Source organism: Varroa destructor, unplaced genomic scaffold, assembly GCF_002443255.2.
Source record: "Varroa destructor unplaced genomic scaffold, Vdes_3.0 BEIS01000002.1, whole genome shotgun sequence".
NCBI classification, from domain to species: Eukaryota; Metazoa; Arthropoda; class Arachnida; order Mesostigmata; family Varroidae; genus Varroa; species Varroa destructor.
The window spans coordinates 21922300-21949918 of NW_019211455.1; the positions used below are offsets into that span (position 1 = coordinate 21922300).

General features: G+C 39.7%; 3 long non-coding RNA genes across 4 annotated transcripts in view; 2 read left to right on the top strand and 1 right to left on the bottom strand.

The window, feature by feature from the left end:
• Nucleotides 1–1507: 1507 nt before the first annotated feature.
• LOC147757514 (uncharacterized) lies at nt 1508–8028 on the bottom strand. Its single transcript, XR_015319917.1, has 5 exons — nt 7778–8028; nt 7087–7191; nt 2166–2269; nt 1820–1964; nt 1508–1691 (listed from the first exon to the last, which is right to left on the bottom strand). It is a non-coding gene; the product is annotated as an uncharacterized LOC147757514 (long non-coding RNA).
• Nucleotides 6948–18855, top strand: LOC147757515 (uncharacterized). Of its 2 annotated transcripts, none has more exons than XR_015319906.1 (2): nt 6948–7328; nt 11347–18855. It is a non-coding gene; the product is annotated as an uncharacterized LOC147757515 (long non-coding RNA). The 2 variants fall into 2 exon arrangements; XR_015319907.1 differs by lacking the exon at nt 6948–7328 and adding an exon at nt 7347–7565.
• A 5967-nt stretch (nt 18856–24822) lies between these two features.
• The window catches only part of LOC147757516 (uncharacterized), a 57109-nt gene continuing 54312 nt past the window's right edge, over nt 24823–27619 (top strand). Inside the window, exon 1 of the long non-coding RNA XR_015321500.1 lies at nt 24823–27522. This is a non-coding gene — a long non-coding RNA (uncharacterized LOC147757516). The remainder of the gene's footprint in view (nt 27523–27619) is intronic.

The following is a 27619-nucleotide window of genomic DNA, read 5'->3' on the forward strand; positions in this document are numbered from 1 at the left end:
GACAACCCAGTTGGACTCGAGCTTTTTGGCTTGGCCGGAGAACTCGATCGCTGGCGGTTTGCTTGGAAGTGTTCCAACACAGAGTTTCGTGACGTCGGATAATCCTGCAGGAAGGAAAACGAAAAACGGCGGGCTTGCCACTCGAGTAACGGTTCACGCTGGTGGACTGATAATTGACACGTGTGCAATTTATCGAAAATTAATAGCTGTTTTAGTTTGTTACGAACCTTGTGTTCGCTAACTAACAGGTTATATCAGCTAGTACTAGCGGGAATGATCGAAAACTCTGTAGTATACCTTTTGCGCGGTAGCCGCCTCCTCTACGCTTTCGGTGCGGCAATTTAGTAACGGCTAATGTTTTAGCGGTGGCGTTCCAGAACATTGTAGAGTATCGTCGTACGTTACGGAACGCTGATTCACTGACGGTTTGAGTACCGTCTTCGATTCTGTACGGTTACAATTATACTAATGATATATGACAGCTCACTGTCTGTCCGCTATAAATAATGGTGGCGTAGCATGTGACCGAATACACGAGTTCTGCTTCTCAACGCCTCCTTCTGTATGTTCGTACTAAATGAGATGATTTATACTCATTAATCGTGTAACACACGTTGCAGAGTTGCCTTCTCTGTGTTGGGTTCATCCGATCTACGAATATAGCGTATAGGTTTCCGACGCGTAACCCGGCGTTTCCGCTAAACCTAGGTTATTTTCGAAGCACATGAAGTCTGCCGGGAGATTTTCTCATAATGCGCCTAACGGAAAACGTCTTCATACTGATGATCGCTTATCAGCATACGAAGAGCCTGCGGCCTATCTGCGGTCCAATGAGTAACCCAATAAACTTTGTTACGTTTATCACTGGTTTTTTTTTGGGTAATTTATGCACTGTTATCATATTGTACCTGTGCCCTCGATTTTCCTTCTGTCCGTCGCTCTGAACCCTATCAAAAAACCCTGGCCTAAAAAACTGTTTGAATAGAGTCACCCCTTGTTTCTAAAATTTGTTTTCGAAGTAGATTTTGATGATCTTATAAATCGTACTCATAGTCTAGCATGCTATCAACAATGAACTTATAAATAGTGTGCATACAGTTTCATAGTTAGCTCGCTTAGGACTTACACTATTAACCCCAATTGACCTCTATAATTTGCTCAGACATTTTATTTTTATTTGCGATATCTTTGTGTGCCGTACACGTTACTTTTGTGTATGTTATAAATACGATAATATTTACTGTATATGCCAAAAAGGAGGACATGTGCAGCCGTTGTATACTAAGGTATCTTCTATTTTAGCCATTATTATCGAGCAAGAAAAGTCGGTTAAGAATTGGATCTTAAATAAATAAATACCTTCAGTAGCAAACAATGATTATAAAAATATACCGCTATATATTGTCTTCGACGCATATCATGGAAACAGACTAAACAAATCAAAGTTAGGCAAAATATCCAAGACTGATTTATTTTTAAATGTATGGATTTATACCAATACCCCTACAAACTTATTTTCGTGCTTTTCTTCATAGTACGCCTGAAACCAAGTGCGATAAAGCGATAGGTCTGCTCATTTCTTACGTATATTATACATACGGACATAAAGTTGACACTAAAGACATTCAGGTACAGGAGATACAGGAGGGCCGGGTATGTTCGAAATAGTCACCGCCATCAATCCACACGATCTGTAAGAGACAAATACAACTAGAAAAGCGATCAATATATGACACAGGAGCAGTTTGTTTAACCTCACAAAAATCGAAAACTTCGTTCAAACGTTAACTGTTAAAATCTACCATCGTAAGCCAATTACCCCTGTGAAGGCTCCAAGAGTGAATCGACGCCGGACGTCGGGGGGGACGTCGTACTGCACGTCGACACGCCGACCACTATAACTTCAGCGCGAGCAGAATTTTACATTTTTTCACCGGGACTTAGCATATAGCCATAGCCATAGCCTGAAAGCAAAATACTGTTCATGAATTGCTTGGACTGCAGGTGCTATCGCTTGCTTGCTTGCCATAAACGCCGATTCCATTATTTTACAACTGAATATCTGCGATGCTATGCATCTCCTTGTCGTTACGACTATTTTGTTTCATTAAAAAGAATCAACACTCAAATTAAGTTCTAGTATCCGAAGATACCGGTTTACTTACTATGGCGCAAGCGGCCAACGTCCCAGTGATCAACAGACGCCGTGCGTTCTGCGTACAGTTCCAGCAGAGGCCATCAGTAGTTTTAAGACGGCGAAAACTACGAACTAAAAATACAGCGTTTCACTCGTTATAACTCCGGTTCACAAACGATTGTGTGACGAAAAGGCAGCACCAATTAATTGGCTGGGAATAAAAACCGTAGGGTTGGGGCAATTTAACCTTTATTCGTGTATACTTTAGCAGGAATAATTGTGCTATTGGTCCTTATTAATCGTAACGTTTAAGCTATCGTATTCGTCGATGCTGGTGGCATGTTAGTTGCGGTCAGCTGTCCTCTCAGGTCGTTTATGAGTTCTAATGTGAGGACAACATGATAGCAATGGCAAAAATACGCCCCCCAATCACCTCCCGGAATTCTCCCGTAGTCTAGGACGCCTTTTAGCCCTAGATCACCGACGAAGAAACGAAATTGTACCGTCTATAACAGAGAAGACCGTTGAGCTGTATCAGAAAGTTTCGGCTTCATAGATGAACACCAGAGCACGATACGACGCAGGTATCCACTTGCTCGTCAACAACCGAGGTGTTTCTAGATAAATGAATGAGACGACGTACCGAAGTTTTTTTTCGAACAATTACGCATGGATGGCTCGTAGGCAAGCTATGGCTTACTCGCTCAACAAAATTATAGGGTGGTTTACTTATTTAGCAAGCAACAGCTTCAGCATGCTCTTATTTACTGCTCTATTCGAAAGTTATCTCGAGCACATAATTAGTCAACAGGACCCTATTTTTCAGTTAAGTGTTTTCATGCTTATCAGAACAAATCAAGCTACGGTCGTCTTGCTGCTGGCCAGTTTTTCCATGCTTCTCTGTTATAAAGACTATCACTTAAAGGCTCCGTCCGGTCTCATACTAGCTGGCAGTTTATAGATCGTCGCGTCAAGGATTATAAATGTCTGCTTTGTTGTTAGTCCTGTTGTGCTATCTGTGCGTAAATATTATGTGCGACGACTTCGATATTTATCCAGTCAGAGTTACTATAAGGTATTGTATCACTTAACTGATTTATTTCACTTAAATTTCGCTTCTGAAGAGCAAAGATTTATTAACAGCGAGCTTTCAACTCTCAACTGAGACCATAGCCCACTGAAGCATTTTAGATAAACGCGTAATATAAATTCTCACTACTAAGCACTGTGTGTATTGCTGATAATAACACTATTTATTGGAAACACTCAATGGTTTCTAACTGATGCGGGTAAAATTGAACTTGGCCAAAAAACGAGCCATGCCTTGTTTTTAAAGTTACGTGTGTTACATCAGAATGTTAGCTAAATGTAATTGTATAGTGTAATATATCTGATGTTTTTATACACTTTTTTTGCATTTATTGGCAGCAAAATAAGTATTCTATTTGTGTATTTCATTTGTTTTTATCAAATTTTTTCGCTTTTAGTAACTATAATAGCATATACAATATAGAAGATAGAATAGCACAAGTCGTTGTAATATCAGATACCCGCATCTGGGATACGCATTGCTACTTATGAAGAGTCATATACATAATGGGGTCAATTTATGGTTCGTTGCCGTCAGTATACAGAAATGTAAACTACGATCAAAAAATTTCCGGTTAGCCCTATTCTTTAAAATAGTTCAATTTCCAATATGAAAAGCATCATGTGATTGTTTTTTAGAAAGTTCGTTACAAACAAATCTGAAACGCTAAGCGGGATAGCGTAATGGCGTGCCACGTTTCCACAAGTGAACAGTGGAGGCAAAAAAAAACCGCTGCGACAAATGCTCGGTGGTATATAGCCAGAGTTACCTATCTCTAATAGCAACAATGACATTTCTCAACAGTACCCAGCGAGTGCACTGCATTAAAGCTTACAGCTTCAATTAGTAGAGTCTGAAATATAGGATGCTCGAGTGGTAACCACTGTAGACGTGAATAGGGTGTATGAATTCAGCGCATTATTTTTTAGTAAAAATTTAGTATTTTTGCATATCTTTTCTGCGATGTTGTTCGGGGACGGTTGTATTGCTTATTTAAGACGAAGCTTCAGTCAGTCCGCGTTATAGGACTCGAACCGTGGTATCGTGCATAGAAAATATTTATTTATTTTAGCTTCTTTGCGGCATACTGTTTTTCAGACGACCCACCCATATGGTCTAGTCGTTGTAACAGTTGTACAAATTGGTTTTTCTAGCTTTTTATCATGTGGCAGGCGAATACGGACGTCAGTCTTGAAAAAGGGGCGGACTAGCAATACTCGCCTGCTAGTGCTGCTGCTCATAATGACAGGACGCAATAGACTGATTGTTGTCACAACGTTAATTTTTTTAGCATCGGGGAGAAACGCGGACTACGTCTCAGGGACAAAGCGCTTCGTTATGCTATACTGAGTAGGCGGGGTATATGAAGAGTACAGTGATAAGTGCAATCCTTTTTTGTGTGGTATATATATAAATACAAGGGTTTATTATTGATGACGCATAGAGACTGGCACAAATGCTATTTATTCGAGCAGTACTACATCCTTAAATGGCAATAGGGACAGAAACGTCTAGAATTATTGGTACGAACCTTAATGGTACATAGGGTGGGGCATCTAGATCTAGAGTTCTAAGACAAACAAATACTTCAGCACCTTCGTTAAGTGCCATTGATGACGGTCAGTTTTATTCAAATAACCATCGTTCACCGAGATTACATCTTCACTTGATGACCCGAACCTCTCCCTGCCTCATTTTCAATACTCAGCATTTCAACGGAACTCGTGCGTCGAGCAACATCGGTGGCTGTAAGCTTTTGTTGCATGTTATCAATCTTTACCGATAGAACCATTACAATATAAACTGGTACTTCTGAAAGTTTAGACTGATATCAATATACTTTATCTGTACTTAGGACTCGGGCGCTAATGCCGAAAGATTTTGTTTGGAAACTTCCTACGATTGGCATTGAGTAAATTAACTCATGATGAGCAATTCATTTTTAGATATGCTAAAGCTTTGAACAGAGCTGAAGTTCGTAAGTAAAAGATTATTACGAAAATACAACGCTACTTATTGTCAGGTAACATTTTCATGGAACGAAAGCGACCGCTTGCTAGATTCTATGCCTGTTGAACATAATCTTAGCTTCCGGCGTCGCTATGCAAACTAGTTAAATACTCATTTCTCATGTCCTACCTTTATGGTGTATTTGTATATTTTTATCTTACCGTTTTGGCAAAAATATTGAAAGTAATCAACGGAGTGTAAGTAGAGGGTCAAACTTAAATAGGTCCGCTTTGTGTCGTTGGCCAAATTTACGAGACAAGAGTGCAATTTTTATTTTCCATTTGGATTTCCATAACGATTGCTTACTATGGCAATGATATAAACACTGCATTTGTTACCATTACAGTCGCAAGTTCTCTTCTGTTGCTTTCTGTTTTTTGCTCATAGTGTTAAACATTAGAATGAAAAACACGGTTTCAAGTAGTTAATCATAATACTTCAAGTCAATCTTGGCGCTTCAAATCAATCATACGCATTTACAAATATCAGTTTGCATCAGTAATGAATGAAATAAATAAATAAATAGCCTACGCAGAAATTATTTTTTGAATCAAGTTTATGGGATAATCCAAACGAATAAATTTTGTCGAACTCGACCAGGTTCAACAGTGTGCGCACTGCAATTGCATGAGTACCTGTTAAGTTAAATAAGCACATACAGTTTAGTTAGACAAGTTCTCTCTGACAATGAGCGTTATTACACGATAGAGAATTGGTTACAATGTCATAAGAACTTGACAAGGACATCGTCGATGTGTCTGTGTGTGAGATGCTATGACAAGTGCTACGCCACTTGTCGAAAGCGATGCCAGAACCATCAGTTAACATGAATGTGTTATGCTATAAGCGTGCTGCTATGTAGTCCAGCCAACGGGTTTTTTTTTTGGTAAATGGTCCAAATACTTCGATTCGATATTCTCCCGACCCGGGCGCGAAATTATGAGGGACGTGCGGTGCGGCGCGGCGCGGCCGAAGGTTCCCGAATGTTAAACACGGACGAGATCCGGCGGGGACTTGTGTTTGAACCTCTCTGACCATATTTCGCAAGATACGTGTGCACGTGAGCTATCTGAAGCCAGGTGACGCTGAGTATAATCTGAGATACAGCATCAATTCTAGTTGGCCAAGTGTGCATCTAGCCTTACACTTGCTCGATGGTAACGTGGACTGGACGATGTCTTTGCCAAATAATCGTCGTCATTTGAGATCACTTGGTAAACAATTTTCCTCCACAAGAAGACATTTACCCAACGTGCTGTACGACGATAAATCTCGTTTGGCTGTGATAAGACAGCCGATACTGCCGGGCAACAAGTAAATGCCACCGGCCATTGAAGACGAGGATTAGCAGACCACTTTCGAACACCCTCTTATCGTAATGTGACCTAACTGTATTACTGGCCTAATATGCGCCGGCTTATTACTGGGCAAAGTAGAAAAATGGGATCATTTTAGGTGTTTCAGAATCTTCCTTACTGCGCCGACACCATCCCTGATCGGGCTTTCTAAGAAGAAGATATCGAAATGACAGCTCGACGCTGCATTGGCACGAATGCAGGAAGACTCAAAGGCATTGGTAAGAGTATCGATCACTTGAAACAAAACCCTTGTCTTGACACGGTTCGAGGCAGCAATCGTCTCACTTTTCACGAGTCTTCCAACGCTCATTTTGGTCACGTTCTTTTTTGTATCGTTAATGATGAATTGCTTGATCGACAACAACCCATACATAATAATGTTGCCATAATGCTAAGACTCATTCAGATTGTTCTCCGCCGCCGTTAGAGTTATCTCAGTCAGTGTAAACGCGACGTAGGGACATGAAACAGAGTTAGCAATCAGTATTTACCTCTATGATGTTATCGTGTGCGGCAGCAGGCTTTGCACTTGACAAAGTCGTTACGGCGTCGAGTGTGGCTGTAACCGCGTCGAACGCCTTTGTCGCGAGCGGACTCTGCGGCAAAACGATCATACGTAATCTTAGCTATAGAATCAATACAAATCTGGAAAGTAAAATTAAGATTATTTGCTTGTTGTGCAAAAGCGTCTGGATTCCGGTAATCTTCCGTTTCGTAGCAGAGGCTCACAAGGGTAAGTAGGTCTGTCAGTCGGGTCGCGCCAAAGCTTTTCTTATTTAGGAATAGCGTTAGATTGTTGCATCGTTAGTATCTAACTAGCGAACGATAATTGCTACGAGAAAACTTAACACTCTTGAACTAGCAGACCGGTTTAGTCGCTGCTAGGCTCATTTTTAAGTTGTACGATGATCGAAACTAAGTGAAAATTAAGCCCCAATCTAAATACTCTTTTGGCTAACGAAATGAGCAGGTAAGTTCGAATCATGCGGTTCCCTAAATGAAAGTTAAGCTTCCAAACAGAACTAAGTCACATAATGGCCACGGCTAAAAAGTAGCTCTTATATGATCCTATCAAAACTGGAATAGTATGCTTATTCTCAAGCAATTTTATGAGAGAGTTATTATACTAGTCAAAATGGCTGCTTGCTTTTGGTATGAAGTGTACTCTATTAAAGTACCTACTTAGATGCACGTTTTATAGTAAAGTAAATCACGCTGGTAGTTTTAGCGAGCTTGTAGAGACTCGGGCCGATCACAATTCAACCTGACTGAAAGCTTGGCTAGGAACAGCGAAACGCCCTGTCATAGGTTAGGTCCGTGCCCCGACTCTGGCAACCCATACAAAAAACACTCAGCAATGTTAACTTTCCCGTTCTACGCCTTTGGTATTTATGCCGCCCGACAGCAGTAACAACGTTTCCTGTCTAAACCCTTCAGAATCCTTCCAATGCTAACGAAGACGACCTCGTGAGCTTGGCATATATGCCAACTATTTGAGCACGCACAGTTATATACTACTATATAGAATATATTACTACGTACGTATAATCTGATACAAACGCAGGTTGTTTCTGTTTAGCACCCGATCGTAGCTACTGTTCGAGTTGTTAAAACTCGACAGTGTCAATGGATTATTGCATGTACAAGCTATCTAGGTAAGTAAATGTTCATAGGCTACGATAAACATGGACGTTCCGCTAAGTAAGTTTAGTTGTACAAAAATTTCACCTTTGTGATAACTACTTTATAAATTACAATAATAGTAATAATAATAATATTAATAATCGGCGGCACTATCCGACTATTATATATTTTAAAGCCCTTTTAATTAAATACATTTTCGATTTTGAATGATTGGAAAAAGAAACTGTACAAAACAGTTTTGTTAGCTTTAAGTGACTTTTGTTGTAGTGATCGCTTTTCGAAATTTTCCGTACGCAAAACTATATCAGTGCTAACATCGATGCGCAATTTTCGCAGGGATTCTAGCATTGACGATCATCTTATGGTACTATTTAGGAAAGTGGGCACCGCTAAATTAGCGCTGACTAACTTGATTAACGCCGTTAGGCAGCGCGGCTTGCTTCAAGGCTGGTGGGGTTAATAGCTTGATCATTCAGGGTTAGCTTATAGGCATTTTTGATATTAACAAGGTAGTACTTTGCGTTAAGTTTCCTCTGGAAACCAGTTTAGAGCAAAAAATTGTGTAATGCAGTTTGGATCAACATATGCTTGTTTGCGAAACTGGTTAAAAACGGAACCCAGTGAATTGCCTCTCAGGGCAGGATCGATGGACACGCTTCCTCGCATACGACTTACTATAATGGATTAGCATCCCCCGTAACAAACGCCATGAAGGCGTTCGGTATCCGAACCAAAGACGACTTTCCCTCTTCAAGCCAGCGTGATATTTTAGCGATCTTTGGGGATCCACTGGCTGTTGAGTAGTAGAGAATTGAGAATTCTTCAAGTTTCGGTCCCGGTTACAGAATCGGGATGTTTTTAGTAGGATAGCGATGGTCTGCATATAATGAGCGATTGAGTGAAATTGGTTTGAGTACCTCTTTGAGCAGGTGGTCGGCCGGTTCACTACTTTCTCTGGTGGCTTCATTCCGATCTGACAACGATGACAGGGTCTGAACTGAAAGCTTCCTGGCGGAATTTCTCGTTTGTTTTCGATAGAAGACGAACTGATATCAGCTAGTTGGTTGTACGAAATTTTTTGCGTCGCAGTCACACGTTTGTCTTTCGATTGGTATTCTTTCAAGTCGTTTCCATCCTTTTTTGCTGCTAAAAACGCCAAACGCGTGAACTTCGTGTTGAAGCAGCGGTTTGTCGACAAACTAAGGTCATTTCACCATCGAAGATGTTGTACTACCTGCATCACTGCTGCAGCCGCTGACGTTGCGAAGAGAAGAATAGCTCCTATGCGTGAGCACCGCCGGGGGCGGAAGAGCACGTTACACCGGCGTTACTTTTCTAACGTTTTTTTTTACTCCTGTTGTTGTTCAGTCGAGAAATACGAACGGAATGGTTGATTACTGACCCGTAGGAGACAGTGACGAAAGGGCCAAGAACACTGAAGCAGAGATCTAATGCACACTTTGTTATATCTATTATCAACAGTAACGTTACCTTCTGCCTAAACAATAAGATATTCTAAACAAGTACAAGGTACCCGTTAGGAGAAGAAACTACATAATACACAGAATATGTTTTGGAAACTTGACGAGAAAAAGGTTCTTTCTAATTATGAACTTCTGTAACCATAAACGTCAAGCGTTAGACTTAGGTTGAAGTTGAGAGAGGTTAGAGCGCGGTACTTCTCTGATTGAGGTTCAGAGTGACTTGGTGAAGCTTCCGGCCGTATTGTACAACATCATGGATTATTTGGTCAAATAGGAATTTTATTAAAGCCACCCGAATGACATCAAGTACGACCTTGCGTTCGAAAGCAACCCAACATTGAAATCACAACATCGACCTAGATTTATTATCGAATAGTGAAAAATTTAACTCTACTTTGTTTTTGACAAAACTACAATTTAAAAATTTATGAAAGGTTTTGAATCAGAAAATTATGACACGTTTTTCTTGCGTTTTCGTTATGCAAGCATCACATCTTGGCATAGGTTTGTAGGTCAACGACAGAAAAACGACAAATGCAATAGTAAACAGAAACGTCAGAAAGGTCCTAGCAGAAGGCGCCATTACATCAGTTGCTTTATTTAGACAAGTAGAAGCCTGAAAAATGCAAAGCTTTGCTAATTTCGATAAAGAGGTATGGAGTAAGGGCATCTGCACGTAACTGGGTATTCCAAAGCCAGTCGCCTATAGATGATACTTAAAGCTCTGGTAGGGCTTTGTTTCAACAATTTCGACAATTCCTATTCAGCTTCGACAATATATATTGACATAACATTCAATCTATTTAGTGAATAACATGCGTTTTAACTTGCTGAATAGTTGTTTTCCCCGTTAACAAACTCTTAAATATTGCTGTTGTAGGACGTGCACTAGATATGGGAAGACAAATGGTTGTATGTGTGGTTTTTCGCCGTGTGTTTTTTCGTGTGTAGAATTATTACTCTATTATAGAGTAGTAAATTTGCGGTAGCTGTCTATTTGCTATTGATGTTGCAAAGAGTCACCAACGGACCGATCGAATGGCTCATTAATTTTATTGCTACGTAAATTCTGCCAGGTAATCGTGAACGTATACGAGGCTATATTCTTGACTTTACGCAGTGATATCGTTTCATACTCATTATTACTTGGCACCCTCATTGAATTTATATGCTGATACATTCGGTTCGAAGTAGCGGAATGGCGCACGCCCTACATTGAATGTATCGATTGACACTAATACAAGTTTATTTTGTTATTTCTTCGACAAATAACAAAATCCAATACTAGTGTTATATTGCCTAGACATGTAAAAGCAAATAGAAGGCGGAATTGCCGAAGAGTCTACAAACGCAACGCTGCTACAAGTAGCTCTACTCAAATTGTTTTTGCGTGTCGATAAGCTTCAAAACTACTCTACAATCCGATCCAAACGTCAGAGGAGCCCTTTTGCCTTGACTCAGTCGATTCGCAGTATCAACAAGCTTTGCAGTGAATCTGACAGGCGAACTAACGTCTGAATACTATAACCTATTGCTATTACGTTCACGTTAGATCGTTGAATTCGTCGAAAGTCGATCAGACTGACCTCTACCCTTTGTTTTCGTTTATTAATCTCTTTTCAGTTAGTCGATAAGACTGCGATCACTTCGAATCACCATTAGCCGGAGATGGGACACTAATCTGTCGTACTCACAAGGGACGCCTGCGTCACGATACAGTTGTGTCTAATCGCAGCTTTTTTTAAACAACAACAACTTTCGTTTTTTCAAACTTTTTTAGTAGGTCCGAGCTGGATTAGCGGAGAAGAGCTGTGTGACATTTCTAGCCTCTGTCGTATCGATATTGTCAAAGTGATATAGATGCAATAACATCCTTCCGCATGTCAACGGAGACGAAATTCGAGTGATTTAATCAATCGGTCAGTGTCATCATCACCTAACAAAGCTGACCAATTAATCAATCAATCAATCAATCAATCGTAAATAATCAGCTGAGCGAGCCCAATTTAAGATTGTTTAAATGGCAGCTTGACATTGTAGGTGGTTTATCAGCCCGGCGATAGCAACGAGACGATATAGCTTACTTATGTGTATAACTTCCTTCTCAGCACAGTCATATGCTACCACTGATTGATAGAACATAGCATTACATAATATCTTATGCACATATTTATAATGGATCAAATAAGGCGACCTACGCATATGTCACGGATAGGGTAGGTGTCGTCTCATTTACATAGAGTCCTCGCGCGTACAGTTCATAAGCTTTTTTTGTATGCCGACAATGCGTATCGTGCCAGAGTTGTGCTGGAATACTTCTCCTAAGATGACAGATTCTAAACGACTGAGAAACAAAAAGAAAAGCGTAATTAGTGCCACTTATGAATACCAAGCTGAATCTAGCTCTTCGATGCAACAAGAAATTTCACTTCGAATATCTAGTAGATAAGTATGAGATTCGTTCTTATATAGCTTAAATTGGCTAAATCAGAAAACATGTGATCCCCGTAATCTGATTAGGACGTGGAGCACTACGGCAAAATGACGTCGACTTGGCCAACTCGGCCTAGCATCAATATCGTCTACCATAGTTTCGCATGCCTTTATTGCAGACCCGTTCCCTCTTTACAGCTACATCAAAGAGCAAGATGGCATAAACAATGGACAAGGGTCACAGACTGGTACACACAAGGAAAACTGCCACCATCAGCAAATCTGTAAGCAAGCTTTGAGGGAAGCTTCATTATTGATGAATAGGTTCGTTGGCCATAAATCTAATCAATGTCGGAGTGTGATGAATCGAGCCCAGCTGATGCGCTCGCTCCTTGGAATATATCTAGTGATTATAATTGGGAGACACCAAATAATTTATTACTGGTCACAATTTTCCCGGCACAAATCTCTGTTTACATGCACGCATAGATTATTGCCTTGGTAGCGCTCTTTGTTCAAAGCGGTAGCCTGACAAATAGAAGTTATCAATAAAGGTATAGGTACTTCATACTTCGTCTGAGTTGCTTGTAGAAGCTAAAACTGAATGACCTTTAAAATAGCTATGCAATATAAAATTTTTGGAAGCTGTGGCACATTTACCATAATAACATCTTCAATCAACAGGGAAGGAGAAAGACACAAAAAAGAAATCGAATAACACCCTTCCGAACTACGTACAAACCTTTGCCATGTGCAATTAGAACGTGATTGTCTCTTGCATTAAAGTAACAACGAAAACAAAGCGCATCCTATTTACACCGTATCATCATGCTAATGTTTACTTCACTGATGCGTTGACGGACTCATTTCTTGATGAGGTAAGTATATGTAGGACGAAGTGTACCTTGAAGAAAGTGCTATATCACTAGAACGCTTTGGGGACCTGATCCGACTTCCTCACACGCTAAAGCTCAATTTAGTTATCGTCGCTGCCTTCTTTTGTTGACTACTACAAAGACGAACGCTCCCAGAGTTAATAACTAGAATTTTAAGTATAACAGAAGGACCTATGGAACCTACGGAGGGCCTACCAATGAGAGACTCTAGTTCACCAATAATTAGGACTTCAACAAAAATTAAATATCCAGCAGCTGTATGAAAGTTTATTTGGTGTTTTATTTGCTATTATTAACTTATCTGCCTTGTTAATAGACACAGCACTTTTTATCGACGAACCTCGGAGACTTCACGCACGAACAGTTTCTCAACAGTTTTTTTTTGCATCAAAAGAAGAAAAAAGTAACTGATGCCGATTCAAAACGTCTAGTGCTGAAACAATAACGCAAAATAGGGAAACGAGGCTAGAATAAACAACTATATCCATCGTCTATGGGTTGCATAATACATTTTGTGAAATACAAAGTTTTCACGAAGCAAAGGATCATCGTATTTGCTTTAAATAGTGTGTATTTATTCAGTATTATTCTGCTGTGACGTTACGCAATATGGGGCCCTTGACAACAAGACCAATCGGCTACTTAATAGCTGTCACAAACTGTTAAGAAACACACGTAATCGAAGTTTAACGTATCGAACTTGATAACTGGACGATGCCCTTGTTTAAGTTGCACACGATGCACTTGCATTTGTGCGTAGGAAAAAACAACTTACCAAACTCAGAACTCGAACCCAACAATAGAACAGCTGCCGCGGTCATAAAAGTAACGATATCATTAAGTTAGCGCTCTGATCAGTACGGACGGAATCAAGGTGATGCCTCCAGCCTTTTTTCAAATCACACCAAGATACTGAATTTACGCACTACTCTGACAGGTACCGTCGCTAGATAGACCATCTTGCCACCATATTGAACGTATGAGTTTGTCACTGTTGGTGTCGCTCGTAGGTCTGCGAATAGAAAAAGCAATTAACAAAAGCACTGACATTGGAAGCTTTTTCTTTTCAAAGAAAGCGAAGCCTCACAACGTCGATACCATTGATGCGGTAGTATAATACGTGTGCTTTAACTCACGCGTCGTAATAATTCCAGTGGAGCTGAAATTGTAACCGACGACATCTTTGTAATTTATGTACGTATAGTCATTTCTTGGTAAATATTAGGTTTTATGGTTTCTTTTAGTTTTCTTCAACGCCCTGTTCGTATTATTAGTATTAACATACACAGCCTTGCAGCCTTGTGTACAGTTAAGTTCGCTGTATATATACGATATTTGGCCTCCGGCCAAACTTTTTTTATTATTTCGCTTTGAATACTATCGAGGTGCGTCTGTGAATTTAAAGCCTATCTGAGCGAAGTTTTGCAAAGGCAGAAAATAAAGTACGTATTTGTTGCCATCAAGTGGTGAGCAACATATTGGCCTTGATGGACGCAGTGTAGCCGGAAACAATTGACGACAAAGCTGTCAAAGAAGGACAAAAGCCGGCCACGGAGGCCCCGTACCAACGAATCATCAAGTTAGTATACGTAAGACCTATAATTCAATTGTTTTTAACTACATAAATGTAGCGGCTTAATGTTTCCAACTATTGGCAAGGGGTTGGCCTTAGTCGAACATCTGGTACATTTGAAAGGAGCAGGATGATGTCCAAGGACTACGTAGTGTCGTCGGATACTGATCAAAGCGAGCGGTTTGAGTAAAACGAACTGTCGTCTCTATACATTTATAGACGTGAGTATTTGCTACAGTTCCAAATCACTATTTGAATTCCCTGTAGGACACGTTGGCATATAGGCGAAAAAGAGTGTCCTTGCCGTGCGTGTGTATTTTAGTTGTGACCTTCCTTACACTCTAAAAATTTCATTTTACCGTAATACGTGCCAACGACAGAGATAGGCATCGAATTGGACTCGTTAAAATGGCCTGAATCAGCGGTAATCTCCCAATTGAACTTGTACTCCTTTCATTTTTGGCATCTCGTATATTTATTGCACGATCGTGATTTGATTTTGCTAGGTACGAATAAATGTAACACTAAACTGAGCAGATGAGGAATACTCGTTTACGGACAACACAGATCCATAGGAGGGTAGTCAATTCATTTGTACAGGTAATACTGGTTACTTCTTTGTTTCGGGGTACTACCTATATCCATTATGTAGCGCATCCGGCGCTTGTGGTTACTAGTTAACTGCCATGGTACTGTGTCATCTGCAGAGAATCTAAACAATTGCAAATAACGATTCTTTGCTGAGACTTTCTTCCTCTCAAAGCTAACCTTGACAATATCCCAATGTCTGCAGACAATTATTTCAATGGCGTGATCATACTGATCACGAATCTATAATATTGCGGTGCAGCGCAGATCCCTCTATTAACTATCAACGGAGTAGATAAGCTCGACTAATGCGTATAGTTGAGCTGATACTTGAGTAGCATTTCTCTTTTATCGGTGTGAGCATATCGTTTCTTTTCTGTCAAATGAGTTCAACCAATTCCAACGCAGTATTCGGCTGATAAATATCGATTTAGATCATTAGAAATTATGTACCGGAGCGGCCCTGGATGCGAGTACCGCATCATCGGTCGGCATTCAGTTGTTCCTGTCAACTGTATCATTTTGCTCACACAATTTAATATAAAGATAACATTTTAAATTTATCCGCGTCCGATGCTAGTGCTATAACGGGAAAATATCTTGACAGAAATATATTGATCGGTCGTGATATCCACACGAAGATAGATGCTTGAAGAGGTCCACTTTGCTATCTACGCGCTTAGTTAAATGCCCATCGCCAGCTGTTGATTCCGTTGCCGCGAGCAATAAAATGGCCGTTTAGAGAAACAACTACAGATTTTCGATTAGTTTCAAAGATCAACGTCTCGTGGTTAAGTTTTTATTCCTCAAAGGCAGCGGCGTTGCGGGAACTGATCGTAGATTGGCGAAGACATTAAGCAAAGACGCCTTAAGCGAACGCGTGAAGAACAAAGAGTGGAGTGTCCGAAAGCCAGTGAGGAGATGACTAGACGTCGGGATCTGAAGGATAACGACGGATTGCTGCTACCGAGGAGCCTCTCTACGAAAGTGGACTCCGAAGCTTAAGGGGTCTGCATTTATTGGCATTTCACCCGTAACCTGTTACAGCATTATAAACTTAAAAATGCGAGAACTGAGTAAAAGTGAGTCCCTCGTACACTGACTCTGGGCCAAGTAGAAATGCGTGTGGTGTATTCCACACGCAATCTGCCAAACATTAATCAAAAAAACCTGCCCAGAGAACGCGGTCGTCATAGACAAGTTATAATTCAATCTCGAACGCCAGCTAAACAGGCATCAGACGTAAAAATGGCATTGCTGTGGGGAAAAATGGAGTTCGGTAACAGTGTCAAGCAGGTCCAGGCTTAAGATGAAAATAGATGTAATTGCAGTGGACATGAGAGGCATCTGCCAGTATGACATATTTGCCGAAAATGAAAGGATAAATGCAGCTCGATTGCCAATTCACTGGATTCAATGAGTTAGTTTCAATCAGTCATTTACCCGATTTAAGGTCGTTCGAGGTTTAAGTCCGTAAGCTTTCTATGCCCTGAAAGGGCGATTGGTGGGCAAGTATATCCCACTACCGATTTACGTCGAGTAACAAGCGCTAGAGAAACTACATATGCAGATGCGAATGGCAGAAACTACCAGAGCACAGGGTTAAATATGTAGATCATCTATGGAACTGTAGTCTTTTTAAAATAAAAGAAAAAAAAAGGATTCTCCGTACCGACATTACTAAAGATTACGAAATGCAAAAGGTAACATAACCCTTGATTCTCCTTAATGACTACATTTATGACACCGATAATAATGTCCACTGCTGAGTTACTGGTGCTCCGAAGTTTCAGCCCAAACACGTAATAAAATCTGAACTTATCCCAATGATCCCTGTACGTATTTGTTCCCGTTATTCGTCTGATAATCATTATAGCGGTTGGTGGTGATTTGAACAAGACTAACCTACCCATAACCGCAGTTAAGGTATATTAAAGATCACAAAGATCGACCTATGGTTATTTTAATTGTCAAAGCTGCTCCGAAAAAAACTATAAAAACACACCTATAAGATGTTACTTGGTGTGATTATATTACTTACACCTACTGGAAGCTAAACCATCGACCTAGCGCCGCGGTACATCTAATTAGTAGATTCGTGTTATTTAGGGTCTAAACAAACAGGGAAGTTCGCTTAGATAGCTCTTACTCGTAAACATGACAGGAGGCCTCGAAAATATAATAAAAGTAACTCCATACATTTGGAATTCAGAATATATTTCATAATGAATAGTCGTATATAGGTACCATGATCGGTCTAAGTAACCTAAGCCCAGATATGACCCAAGTTAGTAGGCTAAAGAAATGTTCCTCCTGGCAGTGTCTAAATGCAGCAGTAAAAGAAAATAATTAATACGTTCTTGCTTAGTGTCGCAAATAAGATATATTGAAAATGAAAAAGTTATAATAAGAAAAGGCCCAACCGACTAAAGGGTCGAAATTTTCTAGGGAAGTTATTTTTCTACCTGCTGCTCCGACAGCGCTTTATCATGATGGTGTCAATCAAAATAGCAAGCATTTTACATAGCATTTTACATAGCTGATACAATATAATAAATTTATAGAACGGATCAAAGACGGAACAGATCAAAGTGGCCAATATTACATGACCGGTGCGGGTTAGACGCTTTCATTGACATTAAGAACGAACCACAAGCTAAAAACGCCCTATCTTACAAAAGTTAAATTATTTTGGGAACAAGTTGCTGAAGTTGACTGTGCGCTTGGAATATGAAATCTCAAATAAATCTTTGTAAAGTTGATTCAATGAATTGAATTTTGCAAAATCAATCCTAGTTGTAAGTAGTGTCGTCAAGTGACAGGTTGAGTTGTTTCCCGTAACATAATAATAAGAACTTAATTGATCAGAGAGAAGATTCGAAAAGAAGTTGATGATTTTATTTCTTTGTATGTAATTAAAGGCAAACAGACGAAAATGTACATGTGCGATAAGTACAGAGTCGCAACAGATTTATTTTTTGAATTAAACAAATAAGCATTTATTGAGGAATTTTTTTGATTGAGTAAAAGTTACCTGGAACTATCATATTGCTAACCACTGAAAGTGTCACGTTAGCGAGGAGCGATATACGATAAAACAATGATATGATCATCGTTCTGCTCTATACCAAAGACGAACGTCCAGAATAAATGAACTTCTCGGTAAATATTATGAGCAAATAAAGATATTTTTCTATGTATTGTAGAGCAGTTACCATCTTATTAATCATGGATCGCAAGCGGCGTGATGTCCGAGCAGGAACCCTTACAAGGGATTATCTTTTCATGCTGTGAAGATGAGTGGATTTCATGGTGCAACATATGCAAACATTTCAATGATTTGGAGAGGAAGGCATTGGTCAAAAGGCCAGCGGCCGACTAAATCGGGGTGTGCGGGTGCGTTAAAAAAGATTGTGCAGTCTGAATGGGGGAAAGAAAGAGGGCGCTCGTGTCGTAAAGGAATACGCTGGCCGTTCGTAAGTAAACTCCACTTAGAGGTTTTGGCACTCCGTCAACGTCCTTTGCCAGCGAGCTGAAAGCGAACTATCGAAAACAAATTTTGCATCTGTACTGATTACTCTAATGCGAAGCTCTGAACCATCGACCGATTGTATGATACGCTCAAGACTTTCGTCTGCTCAATGTGCCATGCGATAGAGATTTTGGTGAATTATTAAAAGAAAATTCGGCCTACCAAGATGAAAATCCTAGCTCGCACAGTGCTCAAACCGTTAGAAATCGAACAATAAATTATTTAATTATTTATTAAGCATAGAATTTAATATATGATATCATTATTGAACACGAAAGATTCGCAAAATGGCTAGATATTTATTGCTGAATTGATTCATCGTTTTCGTTTCTTTATTTGCGCTATAGTAGGCGTCTCGGGGTAGCTATTGGACCAACGCAAATAACCACGAATGGACCGATTTTTTCTAGTTCTAGTTGTATTTGATGATTAAAATGAAAGGCTATCTGGCTTGATCGTGTAATAACTCGTATGCTATTGCGTACTTGATAACTCGGACTGCCTAGGATGCTGTTCGATGGCAGAGACAGCGGTCGGGATGAACCTGAAATAATCCTCTTATAGCTAGCCTTTATGTGTTACCGTTATAGGTGCGGCGACACGTTAGAGACCATTAGCAATGATAAAGGATGCCTACTGACTGCTGATACTCAATATTAAAGCAATGGCCTGACTCTTCGATTATTTATATGCTAGCTCCTGTCGAGTATATCTTATATAACACCACTAAGTGCTGATCCCTTCCGTGGTAGTTTCAAGACAAATCTGATATTTGGAATTTTTGTGAAACGATTCGTCCTAGTAGCGATCGGATCGTGCCGTTCAATGTGGACAGACATCATCTTTTTAATAAGAATCAATATTTAGTCAATGTTTGACGGATTCATATCCATGCATTCTGTTTCCAACTTGACAGGGGTTTTTAACAATTTTACGAAATATCTATTTATGCTCAAAGTAGACCACCCTTTTCTTATGGCAGCGCAGAGAAACGGTCATGCTGCGCCGTTCGTGCCATACAGGCACGATTTAGGTGCTTCTGTGTGTATTGGCAAAATTGTTAATGAGCCATGACAAGCGTGACGACTCGTGTCTATCTCGACCGTCTTCGTTGTTCATATATTATTGTAAAGTTCGCACAAACTGTGCTAGTGACGACTGTGATCGAGAAAACTGTTTAAACACCTGTACGCTCTTCGACGTGTCCAGATAGCTGTCTAACGCCGCACTTGGGAGCATCAGTTGTTCCCTTATATACGCGACGGTGACGCGTTACGAAGCTGACAAGCGATAGCAAGATCGTATGAAAGTTAAAAACACGTTAGCTTATATGGGTTCTATTCCAGCAAAGCGATGTCAAGAGTGTACATAATGAGGCACGCAATTCGAAATCGAGCTTTGGCTACATTGCCTATAAAGTTCGAGTAATTTCATATGGGTGTGCATATGTACTTGATAGAATATTCAGCTATGCATGCATCAGCACTGCGATGACAACCATTAGACTAATCGCTAGCCAGTCTCCTCGAGGACTATTGGACGAAAAACTCCATGTCAGAGGTACGAAGGGATGGTCGGAAAGCTCTCTCACTTTTTATATGGGAAGGAGCTCTCGGGAACAGTTAACATGGTATTCTCGCTAAAGGTAGCATATTATTAGAAAACGCCTTGTCCACATTCGACACAGATATTGAAATATACGCACTTCAATAGCAAATTAGAATATATATTATTTGGTTTCCATATGGAAATCATTTCGGCGAGCCGGAATTGCAATTCAAGGCACTTGATAAGCTCGCATTAACCACAAATGTTTCAAAAACAGTTACTGCACAATACAATATAATGATAACGAGAAAATTGATTTTAACCAACGACCAACATTAATAGCAGCTTAAATACAAGCTGCGTCAGTGACACAATACTGTAATAGTACTAGACCTATGAAAGCTAACCGAAAAGAGAGAGACCCACGGTTCGAAGCCGGACTTTCACGAATAAAAAATAGGCCCAAAAATTTTAAATGAGTCTTTGCGCCTTGCGCCCGTCGTTGCCAGGTGTTCGTTCGATACCATTGGCTATTGATCGTAATAATATTCATACGCAACTCAAACACTCCCAACTAATTACTAATTTAAGCTAGTGATAATAGGTTATTTTGGATAGCGGGAAAAGTAGAATTTGTGCGTTTAGATAAGCGGGGTCGATATGCGCGTCTTCTACCGTTCTAGTAGCTAAATCAATTAGGGACGAAATAGCATTGCGTGTGTAAGAAATATCAGTTGGGGGTAAATTTAGCCTCCAATCAAGTATTGCCAGTTGAAGATTTATTGTCGCCCGCTATATTGGACGCTTGCAAAGCACTCAATGAGAGCGAAGTTTGAAGAAGCAGAGGCAACATATTATACAAAGCATCGCATTCTCCAGTTACCTTGGACACTGCTGGTAATATTATTTTCTTTGGCAGCTGAAACAATGTAGATTTTCTTTCTTGCAAAGTAACAAAGGCAGCTAGCGTTTACTTCGTTAGGAATATGTATATTATATAATCGGTGTAGAGTAAAAAGTTCCCGTTGGAGCCAACAGATGGCGCTAGCGTTGACTCAACTCACCGTACCCATCTGAAAGTTGCGAGGATGATTGTTTCGTGCGTCGAGCGTGTGCCTGCAGTTTTCATTGAACGCTTGTCATTAGAAGTAATGGTTCGGCGCTTTGCCCTGCACTGGCAAAAGGCGATGCAGAATGATATTGGTGGATGAAGCCAAAGTTATACAGCCACTGCTTCGGTAGCCTAGCGAGCACTAAGGAACCTTTAGTGTGAAACTTTGCCTCATTTGACGTACGGCCTACACATCGCTCTACCTGATTATCACTTGTTTAGATCAATGCAGAATAGCCAGGACAGCAAATACTTTAGTCTAGAGGCCAAAGTCCGCAATACATCAGTTACCAAAAAAGTGGGCGAAAATTGAAATAAATCAGGGAGACAACTTTAACTAAGATGTGTTCACTTGTTCGAAAGTTACAATAAATTTAGAGTGGCTCAAAAAGAAATGCCAAATTTTTTCCAGTTACGAGTATTCGAGCAAAAGCTGTTGAGTGCAACAAAGACATACTGTGGCCTGTGAAAAACACGAGATTTTTTAGTAAGAGGTGCTTATGATGTTTAATAGCTTCACTTGAAGCGTTCGAACACAACGTTTCCGACGCGTTGTTGATAGCGTAGTGAGCATCGTGTTTGTCTGCAAATATTAGAGATACGTAATGGTTTAGGTTCGAGTCCGGGCGTAGACACTTCATCTTGTGCTGGGAGCCGGTGTTGTGAAGTAATAGTAAATGGCTTTAAATACGACACGTCAAACACGAATTAAACACAATGCAGCTGTCCTCAGTGCTGCAGACTGGTTCCTCCGTGTCAAGGTATGCTCCACAATATGGAACTGGCAGTGATACCTGCCGCTGGTAAAGCGGCCTGTATTTACTAATTGGTATAGGATCAAACAATGAATTATAGAGTTGCCAGAGAAATATCACATTTATAGGTTAGGTTGTGATCATCAGTACACAGTTGCGTGATAAGGTAATGAGTTTCCTTTGATACTTCTCGGACGCTGACAGAAAGACACACCTTACAGACCCAGAGATAATTTTGTTTTTTTTTTTCTTTTTGCTAAATTCTTCTAGCTAAATTGTCGCTTGCGCACTTAAGATGACGTGATGCCCATCACAAAATAACCGCCGACCTATTTCTTAAAGGCACGCACCTTCTTGTGTTTCTTTGTCTTACTTATTAACATGTTGCAAGTGTTTGCTCGTATCATAGTTTCAACTGCATATCAGATTTAATGTGGCAGGCAAATCACTGTCAATATATGTCTGGCCCAGAACATCTTTATGGTTTTTTCTTTAATTTCTCATCTGTTGTAGAAATACTGGTGTTGCCTAACAGAATTGTGAAAGTCGATTTGGCTAGATCACGTGTTACTGTTTTGTGTAAAAGTTTCCAGCAAATTCTATTGCATTTACTTGCTTACCAGTTGGCACATATATCTGACTGAATTATTCGAAGCCAAAGGTAGCCGTGATAGGTCGAAAACCTATAGAACCATAACTGTAGCCCACCTCTGCGTAAAACTCTTGCGAAAATATGTCAGATGCCAGCTCGAAACTTAGTTGAATAAGTAAGTTTCGAGCTGGCATCTAACTTGTAATATGGACTTCTTCGTTTGAGCTCTTCTGATCTGGCTTTCTGTGCTATTTATTGTTACCCGATTCGCTTCTGTGATAGGTGAAACATTAGCCCTATAACCGTAATTGATGTCGCCACGGCATCTATCTAACGTCATCTTCCACGACGATTTCTAACGAATTTCCCATTATATCTTTTCCTGTCGTTTACGATTGGTTCATATCTAATCTGGCTAACCGTTTCATAATGATGCAGTCTCGAACGGTCACTTAGTAACACGTCCTGAACTCATTTAAATCTATCTTTTCGATAAATTTACTTCTCCAAATGAAAGATTCGCTGAAAACAGATTGCAAATCCCTAGCGAAGACATCTGCAGCTTTGAAAATGATCTGGCTAACGTTAAAACGAGCTAAGATACTCCCAGCCTTTGTGTAAACAATTCGAAGATAGAATGGGCCCTCTTCAAAACGTCTCAGTCCTCCATCAACATGGCAAGAAGCTCAATTAACCTTGATAACCAGTTAAGCTTACCCGCAAGGCGTCTTCGTTTGGTACTTTCACAACTATTAGACTGAGATAGTCATTTTCCGTAATCACGCCCAAAAATGCTATGCTATCTAGATTTCAGGCCAAAGGTTTATCCCAACGCGTATATCTGTACATGCATAGATTCTTTCTTGAGCCGATAGTTACGTAAGTTTGGTCTAAGACATTCACTAAGCATTTTAATGTGTGTCAGCCTGTCCGGTGTGATGCTGTGTTTAGGTTACCAAGGTCCGCTTGTACATCAAACCTTTTCAATGGGCGTACTATTCTTATTGTTTCAAATCTATTATCTGACACGCAAATCAATGTACGAATCCGTCAGCCTCCTGGATAGGGATATCCTTTTAGGAATTTCTATAATACATTACTCAATAGACTCAGTGTAGAAACTACTTAATGAATTTTCCGAATTATCAACACAGATACATCTACAACTCCTTACCACGTTATAGCCGTTCCATCAAAAACCAAAAAGGTATCTTGCCCGGAGTCGCGTAACGTTTACTAGGGCAGCTGGTGTCGATGTTATCCTATTGTTATTATATGTCAGGTATATTGCATAACACTCTCATGGGATTCTGGGCCTATCTCAGCCGTTTCAAGCTGACGCAACGCTAGGGCTCGTATGCTTTGATAAAGCTCATTTGAATCTTGAACCGTCGTAGCTCTTGTAAATTCGCCTGTCAAAGTCCATAGCTTCAAGCCTGAAATAATAGACACTGCTCAAATGCTTAGCACTCACTCCCTAGTGCAACAACATAACATAGAGATCTTGTAGTTTCTCCACGTGTAGACGTTATGATGTACAATGATTTCATAAATTAGCTCTATTTTTATATTTAGCGGGAATCATGACGGAAGCATATATGATGTTTATGTCTTGGAATATCGATAGTAGAGAATCGTTGCCATGCCACTTAACTGGGTTATATAAGGCTGAATATAAAAAATAGAAATTATAGCCTGACTGGTTATTAGAAATGCATACTATAAGTTCCCTAATCTTAACTTCGTTCGTTGGCTGACAATGCTATTTGCCTTGTTTATTATACCATACGAAAAATGGCCGAAATTCTGTTGTTAGATGAATAAAATGCATCAAATGATACTTTGAAATAATCTTATCATTTTCTAGGCTGCCTTTATCTATCGTTCGTTTGTGTTATACAGGTTCACTGAAACCTGGTGGTAGACGACGAAATATGTTTATCAGAAGCAGTCAGTCCACTAGCACCAGAGATTTTGCTAATTTTTTACCATAAATCCGATTACTAGTATCCGAGTATTGTATTTTTCTTCATAGAATAAGGCTAACGACGCACGTTTTTTAGTTATTTTTATATGAAGATAATACGTTGTGTTTTTTGAAAAGGCTATTCGTTAAATAGTGTTTACGTATATAATGCAGGTAGAAATGAAAAGAGTTTTTTTTTTTAAACTAAACTGTATTAGCGGTTACAGCCGTAGTGTAAGCGGTCATCGACAATAAAAGCCAGTATGATGATAACATCATTTAAGACGTGTTCGTATTATATAAGAATAAATATTTATTTTTCCAATAAAGAAGACTTATTTAGACTATTTATTGACAGAGAACCCCTTTTGATGCTTTGTTCAGTTATGAATTTTTCTTTTTAGTTTTGTAATATAATTAGGCACTATTGTCACAAATAGTTAGACTTCAGAAACCGGTGATCGTGTCTTCAATTTGTCGGACTGTTTGTTGTGGGTTACACTCAACACACACACACACACACACACACACACGTACACACATATTAGCTTGTTCTTTCTCGATGATATCACGGTTTGACGTACTTTCCACAGCTCGTGCTGTCCCATAGCGCATCATTCCCCTTTTATGTACGATTATATCCGATTTAGCAAAGTTTGTTTTTAAGACGCGATGTAGTACTGGCAATAAAACATAAATAAGGCCTTAGTTGGCCCAAGTACCTCAGATCTGAATTATAACATGGTTAATCATCCAATCGGATGGTCATTCCTGGGGAACTTGATGACGAAAAATATCCAAGTAAACGAGATCACACCATTTTTTTTTTTATTTTAGGAACTAATTTCATCTTTTTAGCCGTCCTTTTTCTATTCCAGACGTTTGTATTTTTTTGCAATAGGCTTTCGACAAGAGAAAGACCGCAGTACTTATAAAAAATCATGTGAAATTTTTTTGCTAGTAACAATAATGGAAACATATGGTTTGAAGAACAAGCTTTGGTCAGATGGCTTTTAGGCCGACTATAGATAGATAACTTTCTTTATTCAGACCGATTTCGTAGTATGTGTTTTGTTGGGGCCAATTTGTAACCCACGTTGACATCCGGCATAACGATGCTATAACGCATATTCCGCAAAATCTCTTGGTCAATCGTTTCACGACCGGAAAATCTCTAATGTAACAATAGGAGGGATACGAAATTCGTTCAGGTGGGATACGTGGATGCTTGTGGATGAATCATGGATATAAGGTCGACGCAAAAAAATTTGACAAGAAATTCCCCAACGACTTTGTCTGAGGCTTGTCGGAAGAACAAGTTATTGGATTCATCTGGATAATTTGGGCTCTGGCGCAGTCGATGGGTAGAGCTTTCATTGTTGTTATTATTGTTCTACTTCGTTGTCTTATCATTGCTTTTTCTCCTTAGCGAGCAAGCAAGAAAGTTTCACATAAGACTAATTACACGACCGTTTTCTTCACAAAAATAAATCTCTAATCATATATAGTATATAGCTTGAGCCTGCTGGTTTGTAGGTTAGAGATAATTGATTCAACTGCAGCTATCGGCATATACTTATTATATACAGTGATGAGCAATTTTCACAGAAGCGATACATGTAGCTTGGCACATACGCACTGGACGTTGTTTTAGCCGCTTGGTCTTTTCAGTACCTCATCCTCCTGCTCATCCATAGGTATTTAGCGCCATTAAAAGACATTTCCCTACTTTACAATTTAATGTCATTCATGCCCACTCAGAAAAAAAAATTATCTTTAGGTTTACACAGTAATTTTTTAGATTTTAAAAAATTTGCTTCGATCGAAACAGCCTAAGGAGAACGGATCTAAGCCCAGCATACTCCGTATATCGGATTGGTACACGATCAAATATTGGTGCTCACTATCGTTTACACAATATTATGGAGTTAATGAAAAAGAGGTAAGGTTTCTGAAAACGCTAAATTAAGATACGACCGTCAGCTACGACCTCCTGCTGGAAAAGGTCACGTCTAGTCACTAATTGTTAAAAGCCAAAAACAGATAACGCACCGTTTGAATACTATTTTTACCTTTCCTGTATGAATTTAAATGAAATGCTGTTATTGTTTGATGCCATTCGCTTCATTCATCAGACATATAAGACTTTCCGTAGACATATAAGTTTCCGTATCGTTCGGCTTGGTAGAGCAGCGCCTATCTTCTGCCTACGCGGATGTCATTCGTACGTGATCGCATGTAAACAAAATCATTACGCTGCGACCATTCTGAGAATCATCACATCCGATTTCTGGGAAAATGATGGCATGAAAAATCGATTATTATCTAAAAATGGACGAATTTAGCTCGTTGTCAGTTTAGAGCCATTATTCTGCATGGCAAACGATAGCGGTTGTCGGAAACACGTCCCGACAGCGCGCCTTATTGCTATAATCAGCGGCCATAGCAAAATTGCAAGCTAAGTCGTAACGTTTTTTCCCTTAGATCCAGCTCTATTTCCCCTGAAAAGTTCTTCTGAAAAAATGAATAGGCCCTAGCGACTGCTCAGGCTACGACGATGCACTAGCAATCTAAGACACTTAAGACGAAAGGACGAGGGAAGTTTTGCAAATTAGCTACGTTATCGAAACAGGCAGTATCTGGGATGACTGCTTGGAAATGACCAAAGGCTGAACCATTGTCGACGTTATCTTCAAGTCTTGATCCAACTTAACAACAAGCCAAAAATTGAACATCAGTGAAGAATTGAAAGTGAAGAATCGTATGTACGCTCATTACTAGCCATCCACGATCAACACGCTAAATGTGAGTATATTTAAAAAATCTATGAATATGCATTTATTTTTTATAGCACTATCTTGATACTAATATAAACCGGAACAGGTGTTGCTACGAGACCGCT